The 15000-nt window shown below is 36.4% G+C and overlaps 1 pseudogene; it reads left to right on the top strand.

Moving 5' to 3' along the window:
- Window positions 1-11134: 11134 nt before the first annotated feature.
- Window positions 11135-12009, top strand: LOC103669630 (annotated as a pseudogene).
- Window positions 12010-15000: the final 2991 nt, after the last annotated feature.

The raw sequence follows: 15000 nt of genomic DNA, 5'->3' as shown, positions 1-15000 counted from the left end.
TGTTAAGGGGTTACCATCTAAAATAAATAAAGAACTCATACAACTCAAAAGCAACAAACAAACAATCCAATTAAAAATGGGCAGAGGCCTTAAACAGACATTTTTCCAAAGAAGACATATATGGCCAACAGACACATGAAAAGATGTTTAAAACCATTAATCATCAGAAAATTCAAATCAAAACCATAATGAAATATCACCTCCACCAGTCAGAATGGCTACCATCTAAAAAACAAGAAAAAACAAGTGTTAGGGAAGATATGGAGAAAAGGGAACCCTCCTGCACTGTGGGCAGAAATGTGAATTGGTGCAGCCACTATGAAAACAGTATAGAGGTTCATCAAATAATTAAAAATAGAACTACCATATGATCCAGTAATCCCAGTTCTGGGTATTTATATGAAGAAAACAAAAACACTAACCTGAAAAGTACCTGCACCCCATGTTCACTGCAGCACTATGTACAATAACCAAGATATGGAAGCAACCTACGAGCTCATCAATGGATGAATGGATAAAGAAATTGTGGTGTATATATACACAATGGAATATTATTCAGCCATAAAGAGAATGAAATCTTGTCATTTGTGACAATATGGATGGACACTGAGGAAATTATGGTAAGTGAAAATAAGTCAGAAAGACAAATACCATATAATATCACTTGTAGGTGGAATCTAAGAAACAAAAACAAAAGCCAAGCTCGCAGATGCAGAGAATATATTGAGGGTTGCCAGTGATAGGGGTGTGCGGGTGGGAGAAATGGGTGAAGGAAGTCAAAAAGTACAAACTTCCAAAATAAAATAAATAAGCCATAAGGATGTAATGTACAGTATGGGAACTCTAGTTAATAATCCTGTATTACATACTTGAAAATTGCAAAGTTATCATAAGAAAAAAATTCTGTAACGATGAATGGTGACAAATGTTAGGTAGACTTATTGTGGTGATGATTTTGCAGTATGTGCAAATATCGAATCATTATGTTGTACACCTGAAACTAATACAATGTCGTATGTCAATTACGCCTCAGTAGAAAAAGATGGCATCATATCAGTTGAAGGTGAACTGTGATGAGTTAAAGATGTATCTTATAAACCCTGGATTAATGAACACTGTGTAAAACTAAAGAGGACTACCAATAGCCAATTATGAAGATAAAATTGATTCATTAGATACACAATTAATGCCCCCCAAAAAAGGCAAAAAGGGGGAGAACCTAAGAAAAAACATATGAAAACATGTGACATGTAGAAGACAAATACTAAGATGACAGATTGAGACCTATAATATCAATAATCTCACTATACGTAATGGTGAAACACCCAATTAAAAGGCAGAAATTGAAAAATTAGATTTAGCCAAAGCTAATTCCAAACTGTCTTTAAGAAATCTCTTTTGAACAGAAAGGTAAGTTTAAAGTAAAAGGATGAAAATAACACTTAAAAGAAGCCTATAGGGGCTATATTGATATAAAACAAATTAGATTTCTGTACAACAACTATTATCAAGAGTAAAGCAGGACATTTCACAATGATAAAAAAGTCACTGCATCAAAAGTAGTAGAAATTCTAAATGTTTATGCAGGTATTAACTAAATCTTCGAAATACTAAAGCAAAAAAATGGTAAGAACAGAAAGAAGAAAAAGACAAATTCAGGCTATTATCAAAGATTCAAAACTCTTCTATCAATGATAGAAAAAGTAGGCAGAAAATTATCAAGTGTGTGGATGATGTGAACAACCCTGTCAGCTAATACAATGTTACTGACATTGATAGAACTCTCCACATAACAACAGCAGAGTATATATTCTTTTCTAGTGTACATAGAATATTCACCAAAAAACATAATAGATTCTGAGGAATAAAACAAATATCAATAAATCTAATAGGCTGAAATTATGTTTTTTGACCACAATGGAATTAAACAAGAAATCAATAACAAAAGATGCCTGGAAAATATTCATATATTGGTAAATGACAAAATGCATTTCTAAATAACACATGATACAAGGATTCACTCAAAAGGGATATTAGGGAATTTTTATAAATGAAGGAAAATGGAAATATGTATGATGAAGTTAAAACTGTGCTCAGGTAGAAATGTATAATATTAAATAGCTATATTATTAAAAAAATGGTCTTAAGACAATGATGTAAGTTTCTACTATGAGAACCTGGGAAAGAAAAGAAAATTAAATCTAAAGTTTAAGCGAAAGGATTAAAATCATAATGCTAAGACAGAAATCAATGGGGGGTGGTATTCCATAGAGAAATTAGTAAAACCAAAAGTCAATTCTTTGAAAATATCAAGACAATTGACAAAGCTCTAGTTAGACGAGGACAAAAAGAATAGGAGTAGACTAAAAATCAGGAATGGGAAGGGAGACATTACTACAGAGCCAATAATTATTAAGGAATAATTAAGGATTTTCAATAAGCCTGCCAGATAAATAATTTGGGGAAAAATGGTCTTTTATACAAATGATGTTAGGACAACTGACTATTTATATGCAAAAGAATTAAGTTGGACTCTTTCATCACACCATAACCAAAAATTATTTCAAAATGTATCATGGGCAGAAGATATGAACAGACACTTTTCCAATGAAGACATACAAATGGCTAACAGACACAGGAAAAAATGTTCAAAATCATTAGCCATCAGGGAAATTCAAATCAAAACCATATTGAGATACCACCTTATGCCAGTTAGAATGGCAAAAATTGACAAGGCAAGAAACAACAATTGTTGGAGAGGATGTGGAGAAAGGGGATCCCTCTTACGTTGTTGGTGAAAATGCAAGTTGGTACAGCCACTTTGGAAAACAGTGTGGAGGTCCCTTAAAAAGTTAAAAATTGAGCTACCCTATGACCCAGCCATTGCACTACTGGGTATTTACCCCAAAGATACAGACATAGTGAAGAGAAGGGCCATATGCACCCCAATGTTCATAGCAGCATTGTCCACAATAGCTAAATCGTGGAAGGAGCCGAGATGCCCTTCAACAGATGAATGGATAAAGAAAATGTGGTCCATATATACAATGGAATATTACTCAGCTATCAGAAAGAACGAATTCTCAACATATGGACTCTGGGAAACAAACTGAGGGCTTTAGAGGGGAGGGGGGTGGGGGATTGGGATAGGCCGGTGATGGGTATTAAGGAGGGCACGTATTGCATGGTGCACTGGGTGTTATACGCAAGTAATGAATCATGGAACTTTACATCAAAAACTTGGGATGTACTGTATGGTGACTAACATAACATAATAAAAAATTATTATTAAAAAAAGAAAAAATGTATCATAATCTCATAAGAAAAACTGAAAGCATAAACCTCTTCGAGGAAGATACTATAGTAAATTTTCCTGACTCTAGGTTAGGTAAAGCCTTCTTCTTTTTTTTTTTTTTTAAGATTTTATTTATTTATTTGACACACAGACAGCCAGTGAGAGAGACAGCCAGTGAGAGAGAGACAAGCAGGGGGAGTGGGAGAGGAAGAAGCAGGCTCCCAGCAGAGGAGCCTGATGTGGGGTTCGATCCCAGAACGCCGGGATCACGCCCTGAGCCGAAGGCAGACACTTAACGACTGAGCCACCCAGGCACCCCTAGGTAAAGCCTTCTTAAATACACCATCAAATGTGTAAGTGATGAAAGAAAAGGAACATATATTGGTAGAGTTACCATATGACCCAGCCCTTTCACTCCTAGGTTTATAATCATGAGAATTGAAAACAGGTGTTCAAACAATACTTTTATATTAATGCTCATAGCAGTGTTATTCATAATAATCAAAAAAGGAAACAATTCAAATGGAACAATGGAACAACTGATGAACGGAAAAACAAAATATGGTATATCCATACAATAGAATATTATTCGCAGACAAAAAAGAATGAAATACTGATACATGCTGCATGGATGGATCTTGAAAACATTATACTAAGTGAAAAAAGCCAGTCACAAACCATCATAAACTATATGATCTCATTTATACAAAATGTCTGCAATAGGCAAATCTATAAATACAGACATGGATTAGTGGTTGAGAAACTCTAGGGTTGAGAGAAAATGAGAAATTATTTCTAAAGAAAAGAGATTTCTTTTTAGGATTATAAAAATCTTCAAAATTAATTGTGGTGATGGGTGCATAATTCAGTGAATATATTAAAATCTATTGAATAGTATACTTTAAATGGGTACATTTAATTAGTATGGTATATGAATTATATGGTATGTTGAATTGTATGATATATGAATTATACCTCAATGAACTTACTTTTTCTGAATCATTTTTATTTTTTTACAATGCTATAAACATCTTTATTACATGTGTGCTTTTAAAAAAATATATCATACATATAACACTGTGTAAATTTAAGGTGTGCAACATGTTGATTGATACATTTATATGTTGGAAGATGACTGCCATTGTACCAACAGTTAGCATCTCTATCCTGTCACATAATTATATTTTTTGTGTGTGGGTTGGATAATTGAGATCTGGACTCATAGCAAGTCCGACTATAATACAACATTGTCTATGTTCACTATATGCAATAGTTCACTATATGCAAGATCTATCATGCAATAGATCTCTAAGACTTATTTGCTACTAGTTGCAAGTTTGTATCCCTTTTTTTAGGATTTTACTTATTTATTTGAGAGAAAGTGAGTGAAAGAGAGAGAGAGCACGAGAGAGGGAGGGTCAGAGAGAGAAGCAGACTCCCCGCTGAGTGGAGAGCGCAATGTGGGGCTTGATCCCAGGACTCTGGGATCATGACCTGAGCTGAAGGCGGACACTTAACCGACTGAGCCAATCCGGTACCCCGCAAGTTTGTATCCTTAAACAACATCTCTCCTATTCCCCCATTCCTCAGCCCCTGGTAACTGCCATTTTACTCTGTTCTTATGAGTTTGGCTTTTTTTAGATTCCATATATCGGTGATATCATACAGTATTTGCCTTGACTTACCTCACTTATCATAACATCCTCAAGATCTAGCCACATTGTTGCAAGTTGAAGGATTTCCTTCTTTCTCATGGCTGAACAAATATTCCATTGTATACCTATATATACTAAATCTTATTTATCCAATCACCCATTCACGGGCACTTAGGTTGTTTTTGTATCTTGGCTATTGTGAATAATGCTGCAATGGACATGAGAGTGCATATATCTTGATATCCTGATTTTGTGTTCTTCGTGTATATACGGAGACGTGGAATTCTTGGATCATTTTTAGATCTATTTTAACCTCCATATTGCAGATACATAAAAAGATGCTCAGCATCACTCATCATCAGAGAAATGCTGATAAAATATCACCTCACACCTGTTAGAATGATTATCTTCAAGCAGATAAATGTTGGCCGGGATGTGGAAGAAAGGATCCCGTCATATACTTTTGGTAGGAATGTAAATTGGTACGGGCGCTATGGAGATCAACAAACTTGCTTTAAAGTTTTATTTATTTATTTACTAATCTCTACACCTAATGTGGGACTTGAACTTACAATCCTGAGATTAAGAGTCACGTGCTCTTCCAACTGAGCCAGCCAGACACCGCAATAAACTGCTTTAAAATTAGTTTAGAGACAAGCTCCAAACATTTTGTTGTGACAGATTTGGCAATGGAGAAGGTTTTTTAAAAGACATAAACCACCACAGGTCACTCAAGAAGAAATATATAAGTTGACTAGCCCATGGCTATCAAAGGAATTGAATTAACAATTAAAAAATTCCCACAAAGGAGAATCCATCTGAGATGCAGTTAGTGGTGAACCATACCAAATATTTAAGGAAGAAATAATACAAATGTAATAAAACATCTTCCAGAAAATACAAGAGGAGGGCACATTCTCAACTTATTTAAGGCAAGCATTACCTTGATACAAAACCAAGGACATTAAAAAAAATAAACTAAAATTCCTCATGAACATACACAAAAAATTCATAAAAAGAATACACAGAATTCGGCAATACATTAAAAAATCATAACCATTGAAAGCGTCATTAAAGAGACATGAAATACTTAGGAATAATTTTAACAAAACTTGGAAGATCTGTACACCAAAATCCACAAATTTATTGGGAGATACTTTAAAAGACCAAAATAGCAATTCAGTCATGTCATCAGACTCCACTTCTGATTCTTGTTCTCTTGCTATTTCCACCAAATCTGCAGTTTCTTCCTCCCCTGAAGTCTTGAACCCTCAATTTGTATAAATGGAGTATCTATGAAGTGCAATAAAACAAGTTATGCCTGTAGTTCTCGTCATAGTTCTAAAGCTAAAATTGTGCCTCCGGTAGAGAATATTACTTAATATACCCATAGCCCCAAACCCAATGCATGATCAGTTGTGCCTTATAAATGCCTTTTGTATGTTTAAATTAATTTATAGATGACAGATGTAATGACAATGGTGGGGAATTTGACACATATAATAATGACGAACCAAAGTATGCTCTTTCATAAATCTAAGGCACATTCATATGTGCTGACATTAATCATATTACTTATACATCATCTCCGCCCTAGTAGATGTACATTATTATTCTCATGGTACACATGAAAAAGTGTGTGTGCCCTTCCTTCTTTCCCTTCACATTGTAATCTGTTCCACCCAAAAGACCAAGAGCACACAAACTTGTATTGGGGTCTTAGTAAGGGGTTCTTCCTTCCATTATACCCTCCACTTCCTTTGTGACCACTGGATCCAGTGAAATGAATTTACCATTCTTCATTAATTGGTGACCCGCTTGATGATATTATCATATGATTATCCACGATTTGGATAAATGCAGTATGTTCACAGTGATTGCTTTTTTTTGATCAGGGTATTAGAGAGTCTTAACTGCCATCCATACTTTTCTGACAGCTTCACTCTCAGGTTCAAGAGCTCTTGGTGATAACTTTTCAAAATGAATGCTCAGATTTCTTTTTCTTTTCTTTTTTTTTAAAAGGATTTTTAAAATTTATTTATTTGATAGAGAGAGAGCACGGATGGGGGGGAAGCAGAGGGAGAGAGAATCTGAAGCAGACTCCCCGCTAAGCACAGAGCCTGATGTGGGGTTCGATCTCCTGACCCTGAGCCAAAATCAAAAGTCAGAGACTTAACTGACTGAGCCACCCAGGCACCCCTGAATGCTTAGATTTCTATTTGGCATTTCTTACTCAATTGCATTTTGTTTTATTTTGTTTTCCCCTAATCTGCTAATAGCCTTTCCCTCATCTTTCACAAAATGACCTCTCCAGATGTGACCTATTCCAAATTTTCTTCCATTTTATTTTCTCTGTGGTAGTATGTCATTTCAAGTATCTCCACTATATTTCAGTTTTCTCCACTATATAAAATGAGATTTTTTGGTGCCTGGTACATTGGTAAGTCAGGTACCATCTCAACATCAATTATTCCTAAGAGCCTCTTTTGAGAAAGGTCTCCTAGATCATTCTGCTAATGGGGAAAAGATTATTTTCTGGCACCCTGATCTCCTAAACAGTGGTATGAATTCAGGTAATGAATCATGGCTACGAGAGGACACACTAGTGGAATTTCTTTTAGTTTGCTTTTATGAAATGTTCATATCTACTAGAATGCTTTATAATAAAAATAATATAGTATACTGCACAGAAACAGCTATACATCCTTACAATATTTGCAAACAAATACAAAATGTGTATATGTGGGGGGCGTGCTTTGTCGATAGTTTTGTGTGACCCACCAAGTTTGGAGACAGCTGGACGATTAGAGTAATATTTTCTGTTGTCTCCCCTACACTTCGTGGAGGAAATACAAGTGGAGGCTCATGAGTGCATCTAATGATGTCACTTAATCGATACTGGGCAAAAGGAGATTAATTTTTCTTGTGCTTCCTATGGGATATCTCCTGTAGAAAAACAAGAGTTTCCAGTGGTCTTTTTCTTCTTTTTTAAGCAATCATATCATTTACTCATAGGAAAAGGGTCTCTTTCAATATACCAAGTAGTAAAGGAAAAGAGATGGGTAAACAGGAGAGGTCAACAAGGATGGAGACAAATCTGGAAACTGTGTATTATATGGAACAGTGGGGAAAACTGGGCTCTTTGCCTGGAAAAAAAAAGCTTTAGTAGGCACATAATAGTCATCCTCTGCTAATTTAAGATGCTACAAGAAGAGGGAATAGATTTGCTCTGTTTGGTTTCAATGAGCAGACACTAAGACCACAGGTTACTAGAAGATCATTGTGTTTCAGAATAAGAAACTTCTAATAGGTGCAATTGCCCACATATGGGATCAGGCTGATTCATGAGGAGGAATGAAAACTAGGAGTTTATTTTTAGACCCCCTTATTACAGGTTGGCCTCCCGGGAGGAAGACTCAGAGAAGGAGATTAGCTGCAGGAGCCAGTAGTTCTAAAGCAATGACCATCTAAACCATGATTTCCTGACTATTAGAGCAAGTTCATGGCAACTACACGCTCCTGCCTTTCTTAGTCATTTCTATTTGTAGGACCTGCAGTCCCCTTAATAACACTGAAAATAATGGGAGTCCTAAGCCCTAACAGAGATGATTGAAATATGCTACTTGACCACTTTTACAATGTTACATATTTATAAAACTCTTTTTAAACTATTTATAAATTTTCAAACTAAATTAAAGCAAAGCTTGTATTCACGGGAATTACACATGAGAATTTTATAATTTTCATTTTATTTTATACCATTCTTTTAAAATGTTATCCTTTAAACATTATTATATATCTAATTCGTGTTATTCTTTTAAAATGTTATCAGTATCTATTTCAATACAGGAAACGATTTATAGGAAATATGTATATTTCATAAGTACATAAAAGACATTAAAGACCACTTAGGGCTGTGTGCTTAATGATATCATCATGACTGTAAAACTCAGAGACAGCTGGAAAATTAGATTAATATTTTTCTGTTATTTCTTCTGGGCATATCACAGGAGTAAACTCTAATTTGCTGAATGTGTGATTGGAGAAAATTGTATCACTTTATTTGTTCAATACTTTGGAGAAAGATACACACACACACACACACACACACACACACACACAATGGAATATTACTCAGCCATCAAAAATGAAATCTTACCATTTGCAACAACATGTATGGAACTAGAGGGTATTATGCTAAGAGAAATAAGTCGATCAGAGAAAGACAATTATCATTTGATTTCACTCATATGTGGAATTTAAGAAACAAAACAGAGGATCAAAGGAGAAGGAGGGGAAAAATAAAATAAGACGAAATCAGAGAAGGAGAAAAAGCATAAAAGACTCTTAACTATAGGAAACAAACTGAGGGTTGTGGGAGGGAAGGTGGGTGGGGAGATGGGGTAACTGGGTGATGGACATTAAGGAGGGCATGTGATGTAATGAGCAGTGGGTGTAAGATGCACCTGATGAATCACTAAACTCTACCTCTGAAACTAATAGTACACTCTATGTTAATTAATTAAATTAAAAAAAATAAATAGATGTGGAGGGGATAGAACAAAAAAAGAGAAAGATTAACTTTTTCTAATGCTATTAATGAATTTCTGTTTTATAAAATCAAAAATTCCCAAAGGATCTAAAACAAGTGCCCATCTTAGATGTGACTTTTTAAATGCTATCTTATGTTGATAGCAACTACACATAATAGAAGTACTTGTCGAGTACCTGTGAAAATATCTGAGCCTTACATTCTTGATTTATAGATGACAAATCTGTGAAAATATGTGTCTAGATCCATTTTACAATGTTATGTACCTCATATTTCTAAGGCTTGAATTAAAGTAAATACTTGCATTGCACAGGGAAAATATTCCTTGAATAGGGCCATCACCTAGCTCTCTAGTATAAATTTTATTACATTTGGTCCTCATGAGATACCAGTGGTTACTTGAAAGAGAACTGCATGCTTGAACTTCTGTGGAGAAACAGCTTTCAGGGTGGGGTGGATACCAGTCTTCTGATTAAAACCTTTCAAGAAAATGACCCGGAATCTATTTAAATTGCTGTTATGTTTCCTACCCTGGTACCATGTGCCAAAGAATAGAAAGAAAAGAATTCTGGGAATGTGTTCCTGAAAATGATTGAAACTTGATTCCGCTCACTTAAAAGTGCCCCCCCACCTCTGGCATAATAATGAAAATACACATAAGATGTGAAATTGTCTTGGGGGATTCTGAGAAAAGAGTAAAATTCCACCAATGTCCTATGAACATAGTTTGTTAAAACGATGTACTATTTTGGTAATTGTTTCTCCTCTCTCTCTAGGCAGGGACAGAGCTAGGGAATTAATAAAGAATTGCATCAATTCTCCTAAGCCACACATATGAGGAACTGAATAATAATAAAAATAATAGCTAACATCTCTATAGCAATCCCTATGCATCAGGCACTTGTCTATGTTTGATATATTGACTTAATCTGTTTCTTCTCATAATATCTTTAGGATATAGGTACTGTAGTTATCCTTGTTTTACATGCAAGATAACTGAAGCTCAGATGTGTTAAAGTGGCTGATCAGGGTCACACCTGCACCAAACATCAGATCATACATTTACGTTCAAGCTGCTGACTTTACGACCATTCTTACCAACATTTAGTCTTTATATATGGAAACTATTTGGTCTGGAAATAAATCAGAATCAGAATAAAGACAGTGGTGAACTAATGTAACTGTGTGCATGGTTATCTCATTGACTCCTTTTGCTTGGAAGGGCCCGATTTCCACGTTCAGGCAATTCCCCTCACTGTAATTCTACAAGAGTTATAGAGCTCTTACTATATAGCCAGCATTTTTATGAGGTTTCTGTAGGTACAAAGGCAAATTGGCTATTTTTACTGTAGGGGAAAACTCAGGTACTATGTGAGCCCAGCAACGGAATACACAATCCAGTGAAGACTGGGAAGTGACAAAACTAGGGAAATACAGGGGATGGCTTTCAGGAGGATGTTCGAGTGGTCTTGTGCACTAAAGTGTAGGAAGCAGCACACTGGAATTACTCCAGCTATTTTGAGAACGGCAATAGTGCTGGTTGAACTGATGATGTTGTTCATATTTGTGATAAAGAGGTTTTCTTGAGCTTCTCCTCAGGCATCTACTACATGCTTGTTTTCCACCATAAACATGAATAAAAATAACAAACATTCCAGTTTTATTGACATAAGGAATGTCTTTTTCTCCAAAGTTGAAATTGGGATCATAGTCAACACCATTCTTCTTGTCTTCCACATCAACACCCTGTTTCTTGAGCACAGGCCTAAGCCAACTGACCTGATCATTGGTCACTTGGCCCTAATCCATATAGTCATGCTACTAACCATAGGATTCATGGCTACAGACATCTTGGGACCCCAAAAAATTGGGGGTGACATAAAATGTAAATCTGTTATCTATTTGTACAGATTGACGAGGGGCCTATTTTTTGTACTACCTGCCTGTTGAGTGTCACCCAGGCCTTCACCCTGAGTCCCAAAAGGTCCTACCTGGTAAAGTTTGAACATAAATCATCACATCAAAACATACACTGCATTCTCTTCCTATGGGTCTTTAACATGGCCATTAGTGGTCATTTCCTAATGTCCACTCTTGCCACCCCCCAATGTGACCTCAGCCCATCTATTTGTCCCTGAATCCTGCTCACTTTATCCCATGAGTTACTTCCTTCGGTACATATATTTTGCACTGGTGATATTCCAAGAAGTCTTCCTGATGGAGCTCATGGCCCTCTCAAGTGAGATTCCTTTGTACCAGCATCTTCATAGCACCAATCTTTCTCCAAAAGCGTCCTCAGAAAAAAAGGCCACCAAGACTAATGAGTTTCTTTGTAGTCACGTACATTTTAGACTGTATTGTCTCCTCTTCTTCAAGAATGTTCTGGAACAATGACCCTGTGTGTCTGTGTGTCCAAATGTTTGTGGGAAATGGCTATGCCACCATCAGTCCTAATCAGCACCAAGAAACAAATAATCAAGCTCTTAAAATCCATGTGGGTGGAATGACAATAAATGTGTAATTATTCTGTGACAGTTAATGCCTTTAAAAGATGATCCGAGGCACTGAATTCAAAACAATTAATCATAGTCTAAAGGGTGTGCTCCCTGGGTTATTTGAAATATAAGGACTTAGGCTTTTTCTGTTAAGTCTGTTTATTTTGGTATACATGGCTCACAACTACATAGTAGATCATTTAACAATACACCTATATGACATAATTCAGGGGTTTCATTTGAATCTCATTCACAGGAATTGGACCCCTAACCCAGTAATGAACTTTGAAGTGATAGGAAGGAGATCAGTGATTATCGGCAGGTGGAGGACAGGGACAAGAAAAGCAGAAGCAAGATTTACAAAAGGACATAAGGAATGCTGGGGGGTGATGTGATATTTTCATGACATGTATATATGTGGAAAAGAACCCATTTGTATGCTTCAAGTAGGTATAGTTTGTTATAGATCAGCTAATTCAAGTAAGTTGTTAAAAAAGTGAAAGAGAGAGAACACAAAACCTAGATGACCAATCTGAAGACTTTAATAACATATTAAAATAACGCATGTGTATGTGTGTGTCTATAGGTGTGCACAGAATATATCTGTATGAGAGAATTTTAAATAGTGAGCATGTACAAGGTCAGAGAAATCTCCACATATTTCATAGTAAGTCTTGCAGTCTTAATGATCCAGACATAATTTATAATATCAGCAAATAACAGCAAAATGCTTACATATAAGAATTATTTATCTCCTTGCAAATGTATAAATCCTTATGTAAAACCTAGAGACTATATATATATATATTTAAATGAATTTAGGTACAAAGAAGCAGAATAGAATATGAATTCAAATCTTTAATTGTATACATCAGATTTAGAAACCAGGAAGTCAATAATTTTAACTACTGTTATATCTCTTCAGTAATGTGAAGATTATAATATCAAATTCTGGTGTTACTTCATTTTTTTAAGATTTTTCAATTTAATTTTTAAAAAATTTACTCATTTGAGAGAGAAAGAGAGAGCCAGAGCCAGAGTTGGGGGAAGGGGCAGAGGGGGAGGGAGAAGCAAGCTCCCCACAGGGAACCCGATGCGGGTCTCAATCCCAGGACCCTGGGATCATGACCTGAGTCAAGGGCAGATGCTTAACCGACTGAGTCTCCCAGGCACCGCATGGTGTTATTTCATTTTAAAAAATGTAATCAAAACATCAAAATTATTATTTTTCCTGTAACATAATATCGTAAGCAACACAGAACGAACATGTCACAAAGTCAAGATTATGGACAACATACTTTTTTCTTCCAATACACTGTCTGTGTGAAGAGTCTGAAAATCACATTCCTGACACATGTAACATGACTACTGTTCCTGTAGGTGATAAGATGGGCTAGTCAGTATGAATACCTCTTGCTTTAAACTGTGGATAAATTAAGGCAAATGTTCCTTTAAATACCTACTGGCATCTGCTAAAATAAATGTAATCCCAGGGTCCAAATATGAAGGATGATCTCAGACCAGGATATTAAGCGAGATGAAAGCCTGTGCTGGTCTTGAGACATCGAGTGATAACCTGGATAACGGGTTTTTGCCTGCTCTGCCAGGGCGGGGCACAGGCCTGGGGTCCGTAACAGGTGGGAAGTTGATATTGAGAGACAATGGAAAGCAGGCCCATTAAGAAAAGTGACAGGCAGTCGTGGGACCATGAAGCAGCCCTTCTCTGCCTTACATCTGGTACCGATGAGAGTTCCTCCAAGTCCACTTGGATTGCGAATATAACAAATGTGTTATTCAGAACATCCAGTGTTAACGCTCCAGAGCAGGGAGGAAGCAAATGAAAATTCATTCTCAGAAAATTCCCTGGATTAAACTCAGCTATCCATGGGCACAAAATCTAAAGTTGCAGCGCCCTTCAATAGGTGAATGAATAAAGATGTGGTTCATGTATACAATGGAATATGACTCAGCCATCAGAAAGGATGAATACCTACCATTTGTATTGACACAGATGGAACTGGAAGGGATTATGCTAAGTGAAATAAGTCAAGCAGAGAAAGACAATTATCATATGGTTTCACACATATGTGGAATAGAAGGAATAGCACGGAAGACCACAGGGGAAGGGAGGGAAAACTGAAGGGGAAGAAATCGGAGGGAGACAAACCATGAGAGGCTCTGGACGCCAGGAAACAAACTGAGGGTTACAGAAGGGATGGGGGTGAGGGGATGGGATAACTGGGTGATGGGTATTAATGAGGGCACATGTTATGATGAGCACTGGGTTTTATACAACTAATGAATCGCTGAACACTACATCAAAAACTGATGATGTACTATATGCTGGCTAATTGAACATAATAAAAAATATATGTGTATATCTATATAAAAAAATAAAGTTGCACAGCGTTCCAAAACCTAATTTCAATAGAAATTGAAGAGGAAAGAACTAGGTCTCCAATACTGAAGATATTGACAAACATTAAAGAAATTTAAAACGGGACTTAACCAGATTCCCAGACCTGGGAAGACCACCTCCCCACACCTCCCCCCTCCAGAGTTCTCCTGCTTCCCAGTCTGGCCCTTTTCCTCTTTTCCTTAAAATATAAAAAAGTCTTCCATTATCCAAAAAAACCTTCTCTTGAACAAACAGTTCATCTAGCTATCCTACATCTCCTTTCCCTTTATCTGCCAAATTTCTTCAATATAAGGTGTTTTTTTTAAAGGGGCTTAAAACATGAACAAAGATAAAAGGACAATAAAAGTAAAAACGGGGGCGCCTGGGTGGCACAGCGGTTAAGCGTCTGCCTTCGGCTCAGGGCGTGATCCCGGCGTTCTGGGATCGAGCCCCACATCAGGCTCTTCCGCTATGAGCCTGCTTCTTCCTCTCCCACTCCCCCTGCTTGTGTTCCCTCTCTCACTGGCTGTCTCTATCTCTGTCAAATAAATAAATAAAATCTTTAAAAAAAAAAGTAAAAACGAAGTAAAAGTCTCATAAAAGTA

This window comes from Ursus maritimus, unplaced genomic scaffold (assembly GCF_017311325.1).
Source record: "Ursus maritimus isolate PB19 unplaced genomic scaffold, ASM1731132v1 scaffold_14, whole genome shotgun sequence".
Lineage (NCBI taxonomy): Eukaryota > Metazoa > Chordata > Mammalia > Carnivora > Ursidae > Ursus > Ursus maritimus.
Note: the sequence above shows the minus strand (reverse complement) of the source record. Positions and strands in the feature narration are given on the sequence as shown.